This window comes from Nannospalax galili, unplaced genomic scaffold, assembly GCF_000622305.1.
Source record: "Nannospalax galili isolate Female #2095 unplaced genomic scaffold, S.galili_v1.0 scaffold113, whole genome shotgun sequence".
NCBI classification, from domain to species: Eukaryota; Metazoa; Chordata; class Mammalia; order Rodentia; family Spalacidae; genus Nannospalax; species Nannospalax galili.
This window is the reverse complement of record NW_008335444.1, coordinates 1,972,861-1,984,255: the sequence shown is the minus strand read 5'-3', so window position 1 is coordinate 1,984,255 and position 11,395 is coordinate 1,972,861.

Sequence of the window (11,395 nt, the reverse complement as noted above, 5' to 3'; positions counted from 1 at the left end):
TATATATATATATATAAAGGCTTCAGTCAGTAATCATATATCTTTGCTTCAAGTTATACTTGAACCAAATAGAGTACTTCAAAATATGCTGTAGCACCATCAAGGTGATTGCTACCTGCTGCACACATGGACAAGGAGAGATGCAGAATAGCCATACGATTTGTCATAGGACCTGTTGTCTAGAAAAGGCAGAGACAGTTTTTCAAGGTAACCATTGGGAAGTGACAGAGAAATCCACAGTCTGTGATAATGCGAGTATCAAAGAACACATTTATTTAACAAGCCCTTCTTTGAACGTCTTTCATGTGCTAAGAAGTATTAAAGTACATTTAATAACAGAGATTCCTCCTAAGTAGGATTTTTTATCTAAGGAACTATGAAATTCAGCATCGTGGGCCACCTACTGTATTAGATGCATGCCTATACCTTAGTATCTTACAGATTCTAAGAAGCACGGTGGTATAGATGCTCATTTAATTTTGCTTAGCACATCGTTTTTAACATGTTTTGAATTTTTTCATCTATAAAAAATGGATTCTCCGGAACACTGATGAATAACTGTGCTAAAAATTAGAGGATTAAGGAATAAAAAACACAACACCCTTACCTGCTATTCTGTGAAGATCAGACAAAAACAGTTATAATGAAATATATATAAGAAAATATAGCTAATTTAATAATGCACAAAGTAATAAGCAATTAATTTAGCCTAGGCTACAGGGAATGTTTTGCCAAGTTAATAAAACTATTTGGTATTGGGAACACTTTAGAAAGAGACCATGAGAAGGAAAAACTATCCCAGGTGTGTAAGCGGACTCTATCTACTTTGCACATGCTGAGCAGTGGGTGGGTCTGAAGTGATGAAAAGGCGGCTCCATGAAAGCTCTGAGTAGTCATTCAGAAGGTCCCTAGATGCTTCTCCAAGGCATTTCTGGGTTAGATGATGGGCTTCTGACAGATCCCTGGGCTGAGTGAAGAAACTGCTTTCTAGAGGCTGATAAAACACAAGGAGTCAACATATTTGTGTTGTGACTTTGCTCACATCCAGCTTCCTCTTACCTTGCCAAACGACTTTTTCCCCCCCATCAATATCCTGCCGCTCTGAGGAGCTCCAGAGAGGAAGCACCTGGGGTCCAGCAGAGCAGCAGGCTGGCATGGGGCAGTTCACATTAACACAGCTTCCCCAGATCAAATGCACTCTTTGATATGCTAAATCATTTGTGCTGAGCCACAGACTCTTGGTCAAAATCTTTTTATACTGTGTTTTTTTTTTTTTTTTCACCTTAAGTTTTAAAAATTCGGAGGGATAATATTCCCTTAGAATCAAGATGCCTTCTAGAAAGTAATGTGTAAGTTCTCCTAAAAGGTTAAATGTTCTTTGGTAAAACTATTCACAGGGAGTCAGAGAAGCAGTAAAGAAACATTTGTATTTTGAGGGAATTCAAACTTATCAACTTTTAAAATTTCCTTATTGTTAATTAAACACACGAAGTAGAGACTTGGTTTATTACCAAGTCTGTACATGTCCAGATTTGTCTTACATTAGCTCCTAATTTTATTTTATTTAAATGTCTTTCTCTTTCTCTGAATACAAAGTAGAAGCCTTTTGCTGCCTGAAACTTGGCATTTCTGAAACTCCTTCAGTATCTGCATATAGATTTGCTTCAGACACATCCCACATTTGCCTGTTTCCTAGAGATCTGCGTTCTACGTAAGGCTCCACCATGGAAGGGTCCCAGGAAAGGCAGAAGGGCAACTAAGTCATAGAAGACACCAGCAGTGTGCTGAGAGAACCTGGCCAAACATCTCTCAATGTACTTCAGATTAATTTAAGTAACATCATTATCTAAAATAAATAGTTCCATTCCAGGTTAAATCAGAGGGTTTTCTTTCGTGGTTTAGTTGAAATAGCTGTACCTTCAATGTCTCCTCTATACATCCTGCTCCTCCAGCTAACTCTAATTTACTGGTGAATGTCAGTTCCCCTATCCCATTCCCAGAAAATTAAGTGGTTCTTGTGTAGATAATTTCAGAAAATCGAAAAAGAATCTAATTATGCTGAAAGTTAAAAAACCACCAGAACTTTAGGGTGTCCAATGTATTTGGTAGAAGGTTAGCTACCATGAAGGATATAAATTAAATCTAATATATTCTTTATCACTTTATTCTAATTTGTATATTCAAATTGAATTTAGATATATGTAGATAATTATAAATCTTTTAAACCACAGTACGTTGCACTTATGCCTTTTATGCGGTGATGTTTTGATACATTAAGTTATAGATTTGCTCTTCTTTATGTTGCAGTAACTTTTATACAGCCTTGTCTTCTCTGCTGATCACTCAATGATTCTGTCCAATAGATCAGAGAAAATTCAGCAAGTGCACAGAATTTTCACGCAATGGAAAGGAATGGAGGCAAAAGTAAGCACGCCCTTATGTGTTCTCCAGCTTTATAATGATCGGAAAGAATGAAATTCATTTTCTATACTGTTCTGCCATTAAAGAGCAGCGTTCTGGAAATTTTGAACATAGAGGTTTTGCAAATTCAGGAGTAAATCAAATATATATTCACGAAAATACTAAATCAAATATATTCATACACAAAAAGTCTCAAAGACTCATTTACTTCTTGTGGGTTTAAGACTTGAAGGGTCAGACACGTGAACCACTTTAGCAATATTAATTCTGCCAATCTGAGGAACATTGGAGGTCTTTCCAGCTTCTACTGTCCTCAGTTTCTTTCTTAGATGGTTCATAATTTGTATTCTGCAGGCCTTTACCTCTTTGGCTAAGTTTACTGATAGATGTTTTATTTATTTACTTTTGTGGCTATTATAAAGGTCTTTACTCAGGACCAGGGGTAGAAGTTAAATTTTATTCTTTTGACCAGAGGAAGAAGCTTTGTCTTAATGAACATCTACAAAGCCTAGATACCTCCATCTTTTCATATGGTATTTTATATCCTAAGGATTGGCAAAGCCTATGTTTATCTTTCCAGTGTTAGCAGGAAAATGGGAAGTAGAGTCCAAAATAAACCATAGGGCAATTCTTCAATAGACAACAAGAAGGCTATGAATCCCTCATAGCACCTAACACTATTGCTATCGGTTTGTTGTATATAATGTTGATTGTTATGAACTTCATACTACTTTCCTATCTATTGCTATAATAAAACACTATGACCAAAACTAACTTGGGTAGGAAAATGTTTATTTGGCTTACATGCTCCACATTCATCCTTGAGGGAAGCCAGGGCAGGAGATCAAGGCAGGAACCTGGAGGCAGGAACTAAGCACAGACCATGTCGGAATATTGCTTGGTGGCTTGTTCCCCTGACCTGTGCTCAGTCTGCTTTCTTATACAACCCAGGATCACCTGCCCAGGAGCTGCACCACTCACAGTGAGCTGGGGCTTCCTATATCAATCAATAGTCAAGGAAATGCCCCAAAGACATTCCCACAGGCCAATCTGATAAAGGAAATTTCCCAATTGAGGTTCCCACTTCTTAGGTGTGTCAAGTTGACAACTGAAACTATCCAGCACAAATTTCCTATTCCTAATTCCCTGAGGGCCTTTATCATTAATGGATATTCACTTATTCTTCATCCACTGAAATGATCATGTGATCTTTGTAATTCTCTTTAGGTGTTACATTGTTTTGCTTATTTATTTTTATTTTATGGGTATGAGTGTTATGCTTGCATGTGCCTGAGTGCACCTGTGCTGTGCAATGCCTGTGCAGGACAGAAGAAGATGTCAGATTCCCTGGAACTGGAGTTATGAGTTATGAACCATTGTTAGCTGCCATGTGGGTGCTGGGGTTTAAACCTGGGTTTTCTGCCAGAACAGCCATTGCTCTTAACCACTGGGCCATTTCTCCAAGCCCAGTGTTGCATTATGTTTATTTGCATATGTTGAACTATCCTTGTATCCTTGGAAAGATACTAAAGATTCAATACAGTCACCATCAAAATACCAATTACATACTACACAGAGCTAGAAACACAATTCAAAAAATATATATGAATGCACAAAACTTCTCCAATAGGCAAAGCAATCCTGAACTGCAAAAGCAATTCTGGAGGTACCACAACACTTGATTTCAAACTATATTACAGAGCCATGCTGACCAAAACAGCATGGTATTGTCATTAAAAAGGTTTATATAAACCAATGAAACAGGATATCAGACTCAGAAATAAATCCACTCAGCTCCAGTGATCTGATTCTTGACATATGAAATAGCTTAACAAAAAGACAGTCTCTTTAACTAATATCAGTGGTAAACCTAGATATAAATGTGCAGAAAATTGAAGCTATATTCCTTTCTCTCATTCAGTAAAACATCACCTCAAAAAGATGAATGAACTTAGCCTAAAACATGGCATATTGAAATTTCTAGAGGAAAACATGGAGGAAACACTTCAAGATACCAGCATAGGCAATAATTTCCTGCATAAAGTTTTCATTGCTTAGGAAATAATAGCAATAATGACAAATCATAGCATATAAAATAAAAAATCTGCATAACAAAGGAAACAGAGTGGAGACACAGCTTACAGAGTACAAGAAAATCTTTTGAAGTTATCCTTTCAACGGTTGATTAATCTCTAGAATCTATGAAGAACTTAAAACTAACATCAATAGAATAATACAATCGGTAAATGGGAAAACTATAGGCCACCTTTTAAAGAAAGAAGTACAAATTGCCAATAATTATGCTTAGTCAAAAGGTTTAGTCATCAAGGAAATGCAAATTTCACCCCAGTCAGAGTGGCTATCACCAATAATGATAAGCGTATAAATTCTGGCCCAGATGGGAAAAGGAATCCTTGTAAATTGATGGGGGTGTAAATTAGCTTATCCACATGGAAATCAGTATGGAATTTCCTCAAAAGACTAAAAGTAGAACTAACAAAATTAGAAAGAACTGGCTTTACATCCAAAAGAGTCCAAGTTAATAGACAATAGATATATGTGCATTCCCACGTTCACTGCAGTGTTATTCACAACTGTTAAGTCGTAGAGTCAGCCTGAGTGCCATCAGTGGTTGAGTGGATTAAAAAAATGCTACACACACACACACACACACACACACACACACACACACACACACACATTTCAGCTGGAAAGAAACAAAGAAATTGTTTTCAGGAAATGAATTCAGCATTATCATGTTAACTGAAATGAGACTAAAAGAGGCAATGATAATGTTTGCTTTTCCTCATAATCTCAGAATCTGTGACAGAAAGAGAGAGAAAGAGAGAGAAAGAGAGATCATGAAAGCAGAAGTGATATAGAGATGAGGAAGTGGTTGGAGGCAAGGGAGAGAGAAGGTCATAGGAGAACTAGAAATGATCAAAATATGTCATCTATAGCCATGAAACTGTCACAACAAAACCCATTACTCTGTGCAGTTAATATGTGCTGATAAAAATATTCAAGGAGTAGAATGGCAGATCTACTCTCTGGTCATAGAATGAATCTTTCTTTTTTTTTACTCTGTTACAGCTGTCTGTCCACACTCTTACTGAATTCTGTTTCAAGTTGCTTCCTGTCTTTTTTAGGGTCACACTCAAAACCAAGCCTCTGTTCTCACTTTTGTTTTAAAACACATTTACAAAGCCACCAGAGCCATAACCTGGGAAGGAATTTTTCTTTCTTTGTGAAAGTCTGCCTATGCCCCTTACAAGCTTAATGAGCAAATAAAGTCCTAGATGTGAGTTGTTTTAAGAAAGCTTAAAAGCATTTTCTTGGCTAACATTCAAGGTCCTCGTTAAATATTTTACCATAAAATCTCCTGACTGCTTTTCTTTGTGGAACTGAAATGGCACATTGGGAAAATATGTATTTTCATTTGAAATAAAAAAGGAGCGCACAGCGAAAACTTTTTTGTCTCAAGGAGCTTGAATTACAAGTTCCCGGCTCAAACTTCTTTTGAAGTTCCAATTCCCCCTTTTTTAAAAAAAGGACACAGGACCAAACTACATAAATATACATTATGGGAAATGTGGCTGATAGAAGAATTCATGGCTTTGATTTTGGAACATTTGAGAAAGAGGTATTATCTGAGCCTAGAATTTTATAATTTTTAAAGTTCTTAGAATGCAAACAGCAATTAAATAAATAGCAATAAAACAATAAACACAGTGCAGTTAAGAATAATTGAGGGCTCATAGTCAGTTTCAGAAATATTTAAGCAATGTTCTTTTGGTCATTTTCTAGATTCTCACATTACCTCTTGGCATCCCCACACAAACAGAATGAAATGAAATCTATCAAATGTAAGCTCATGTTGTACTTGTGTGCTAGGCTGATCCTGGGCTTGTTGAGGAGGCTTGAAAAACTGAAAATAACTCAGCGACCTGGTGTTACCTGAGGATGGGAAGTAATCCATGTTTTTGTCTCATTAGCTTAAAATGTGAGAAAGCTGCACAAATGAACCTGAGAACAGGATCTAGTCACCTGACAGGTGAAATCTGAGGGATTTCAAGAAAGACCTAAAGAAAGACAGGTAGGTCCATGAGGAACAAGACTATGCATTCAAGTTGAATTTGAGTCCAACATTTTAGTAGTCATTTATGTTCAAGTCTTGCTTTTCCTTTGAGAAAAAAATAATCTAACAGAACTTTTCTGGAGTTTTCCTTACACTGCTCTGCAGACTTGCTTTCTATTTTGTTCATTTCTGTTTTTTGGGTGCATCAAGTGCAGTGACCATTCAATATGAGATGTTAACTGATATTTGCATATTATTAAAATTTTATGGATTATTTGTGTTTGTAACATCACATTTCATTCTTTCAACAAGTCTAGTTTGCAAAGGTAAAGAGTAAGAAGAAGATAAGACAATAGATTGCTCAGCTAGAGAAGCAGCTGGAATGTTTACACTGAGGAAACACGCAGCTCCTCTGATGCTTTTGACTAAAGGAAAGAAGGACACTTAATGAACATTATCAGCCCAGCCCTACACTCAGCACAAGTGCTCATCATCTCACATATATCTTACAAGAACCTCTGCAGTAGAGTTACTATTATTCCCCTTAGCAGATAAATACACAGAACTCTGGGATATTAGGTAAGGTATTCAAGCCAATGGGATAGGATGTGACCTGTTGTCACAGGCTTTTGGCTTTAATATGTCTGGTACCATATTTGATTGAGAGGGGATCTCACACAAAGGAGAAAAAAACACCTCAAATAGATGGAAGCCTGTTTCTGGGGAGTGCATGTTTGTGCATGGCTGAGAAGGTTTACTCCTGTTAAGAATGCCTTATCTATTCCCTATTATATCATGGTATTCTATCTCCCCCTCCCATGAATCACCTCCTGGAGAACATTATTCATTTCCTATTCTCTAAAGATTTTCCAATTGAAACATACCTACCTAAAGACTGAAAGCGAGCATCCACTTATAAGAAACAATATGAGGCATCTGTCTTTCTGGGTCTGGTGTACCTCTCTTATGCTGCTTATTTCCAGTTCCATTCACTTATCCAAGAATTTCATATTTTGCATTTTTCTTAACAATTGAGTAATATTCCATTGTGTAAATGTACCATACTTTCATTATCCATTCATCAGTTGATGGATATCTAGGTTGTTTTCATTTCCTGGTTATTGTGAATAGAGCATTAATGAATGTGACTAAATGGGTATCTCGTTTGCTGGATCATGTGGGCCATCTATTTTTACCTTTTTGAAGAACCTCCACACTGATTTCCATAGTGACTGCACCAATTTGCATTCCCACCAACAGAGAATAAGAGTTCCTCTTCCCTGACATCTTCATAATCATTTGTCATCATTTGTGGATCTTAGCTATTCTGACTGGGGTAAGATGAAATTTCAAAGTACTTTAAATTTGTATTTCCCTAATTGTTGAAGATGTTGAACATTTTTAAAAGGATTTCTCAGCATGTATGTGTCATCATCGGCGAACTCTGTTTAGTTCCTTGTCACAAGGACAGGTTTAATGGAGTACGAAATTGGATAGTAGGGCAGAAGAAAGAGTAAAGGAGTGATAACTAATGCTAAAAACTGTTTGATAGAATCATGTGGAAACCTACTTTGGAAGCGTCTCTCAATATATACATATGCAATATAAAACATGTTTAAAGATAGTTACCCTATAACCAAGTTCCATGGCCTTAATAGATTTGCAAATGAAAATCTCAGTGCTAGGAATGGACTCCTTCTTTCATAGTTTTTGACCAGACAGATCCCATAGACCCTCAGACAATGCTATTGCCATTGTACTTGGTAATCCACCAGAACTGAAAGGCAAGACCCTATTACTGAAGACACTGTGTCTCTAAGTTGCAGAACAAACAAGGAGAAATCAAGCTGGTACTGACTTTAAAATTACATATCTCCTGGCTAGCTTTCATAATGTTAGGAAACGCTAAGCATGTTACTGACAGAGAAAGGCATTCATCCACCTTGTCCAGTTGTGGACACTGTGAGTTATAGTGGTAGCTAGCTTGGCAAAATATGCTCAGTGGTGCAAAAGTGGCACAAATATGGTTATGGGACTAACCAACCACCTTCTAATTGGATGTAAGGCCCAATTCACAACTGGGAGTTCTCACCTGACACTGCTATCAGGGCAAGAACCCGAGCCAAGACAAATCATAGGCCATAGGGGAGAGCTTACTACTATCACTCTGCTAAACAGACATAATATTAAACTGACTCACAATGACACTGTTATATCCATAGATTAGTACATCTCTCAACTCTCATCAGAGAAGGTTCATCTTGCAGTAGCTGATGATCAACAAAGAAAGCCACAGATAATCAAAGTGCAGAAAATAACAGATTGTGGTGTGCTCAGACCCAAATGGAACACCTATGTTATATTTTCCCCAGAGGCTCAGAGATCATTGCAAAAGAGGAGACAGAGAAAATTTAAAAGCCATAGTGTAGGAGAGGAAGTGCCAGGCCTAAGCACAGGCTGCGCTAGGGAGCACAGCTCCTGCTTTGAGAACGCAGCCCGTGCTTCTGCAAAATAGCCAACCTACAATCTGCCCAGATGAGGGGATCTATCAGGAAGCGACACACCAACTTACGGGACACTGGGGGCAGGGAGAGAGGTATATAAGGCTTGCACTTCCCAGCAATAAATGAGTCTGCAACACCTCGCCTAGTGCCTGCTCTCACCTGACTCCCGGAGTCTGTGTGTTGATTCTGTGCCACTCACCCCCACCTCGGCCAGAACCCTCATTCCCTGCAGTACCTTGTGGGCTGGACCCGCAAGGAAATCCGCAACACCATAGGAGGAGACTGGAGAGATGGCTCAGTGGTTAAGAGCACTGATTGCTTTTGCAGAGGACCCAGGTTTGATTCCCAGCACCGACATGTCAGCTGCGAACTGTCCTAATTCCAGTTCCAGGGGAATCCAAAGCCCTCTTCTGACTTCTGCAGCATTTCATGACATGGGTGCACTCACTTACATGCAGGCAATACACTCATACACATAAAATTAAAAAAAAAATTTTTTTAAAAAGCATAGATAGATGAATACAAAGAAACAGTGTTTCTTGGACAGCACTGGGTAGTTGCACATATGAACCCACATCACTTATGAAAGAATGCACAAGGTTTGTGAAAACCCAAGCCAGACAGAGCCCAGCATGGATGGAGGAAGTAGGTAGGAAGTTCTAGCAATCTATTGGCAACTGACAGATGTTGGGAAAGGGAGAGTTAGTTTCTCTCATTGGTGTGACACCTGGTAAGTTAGCCAGACTCCAGGGCATGGACTCACATCCGGGAGCACTTGGTAGGTACAGACTGGAATTGATAGGCCTTAAAAGAACAACAATGAATAAGTAAATAAATACATTTTTAAAAAGAATAGATAATACTGGAGGACATGAAATCAGGGTACAGGTAGTGACAAGGGGCTGAGGAGGGGAGTGGGGTCTGGATGTGAAAATTCATTGTATGAAGTTCTAAAATAAATTTAAAAATATATTTATATATAAATCTATCTATCATCTATATCTATCATTTATCATCTATCTATCGTCTATCATCTATCTATCTATCATCTATCAATCTATCATCTATCTATGTATCATCTATCATCTATCTATCTATCTATCATCTATCATCTACTATCTATAATCTATCATCTATCATCAATCTACCATGTACCTATCATCTATCTATCTATCTATCTATCTATCTATCTATCTATCATCTATCTATCTATCTATCATCTATCATCTATCTATCATCTATCATCTATGTATCTATCAATTTATCATCTATCTTTCTATCATCTATCATCTATCTATCATCTATCATCTTTGTGTCTATCAATTTATCATCTATCTATCATCTATCATCTATCTACTATCATCTATCTATTTATCTATCATCTATCTATCTATCATCTATCTATCTATCATCTATCTATCTATCATCTATCTATCTATCTATCACCTATCATCTATCTAATCTATCATCTATCTATCATCTATCTATCATCTGTCTAAATCTATCTATCTATCTATCTATCATCTATCTATCTATCTATCTATCTATCTATCATCTGTCTATTGTATTAGAATCTGTCTGTCTATTATCTATCTATCATCTATCTATCTATCTATCTATCTATCTATCTATCTATCATCATCGATCTAAGTTCTTTGGTATTTCCTAGCAACAGAGCTGTCTCATGCCTTGTTTTTTAAATTAAATATCTCACTCATTCCTATACCCATTAAAAACATATCTTGGCCTTCAGGGGTAGGAAGAATTTTACCCACAGTTGGAACCCTACCAAAAAATTTCCAATTCAGATTCTAATACTATTAGAGGGCTCAGGTGAAAAGCTTCAGTGGTCATGTTAGAATGCTTTCCAAAGTTTGGCCACTTGTAGTTGCCTGGAATATACAGTCCTGTTCCCAGTCTTCACTAATACACACTGAATGACTGCATTAAAAAAAAAAAAAATCTAAGCATTTAATAAAGAACATCTTTTGCCATCAACTTATTCTAAAGCATACAGAAAAGGTTTTAAATGCATGAGACCATATTTTAGAAACATAAGTAAGACACAAATCTCGAATCAGAAGACACAAAAAGAAAATACTACAGTTATGTTAAATTATTTAGTAAAGTATTTCTTGACTTTACTAGCTCTATTTCTATAGATTCTCTCTCTTAGAAACAGAGTTTCAAAGAGCCCAAAGAATTTACATGGTCAAAACAAAAAAAAATTTAAATAAATCACAGATCATTGTTCTTGATTATTCTTAGTTCAGCACTTTATGCTGCTGTATCCTTCTAAAGTAAGGAGCTCCCTGATTTTCAATTGTTCATATAGCTATAAATTTATATCTGCCAGATGCCTGTTTTGCTTGTAGAAGTGGTAAAATATAAC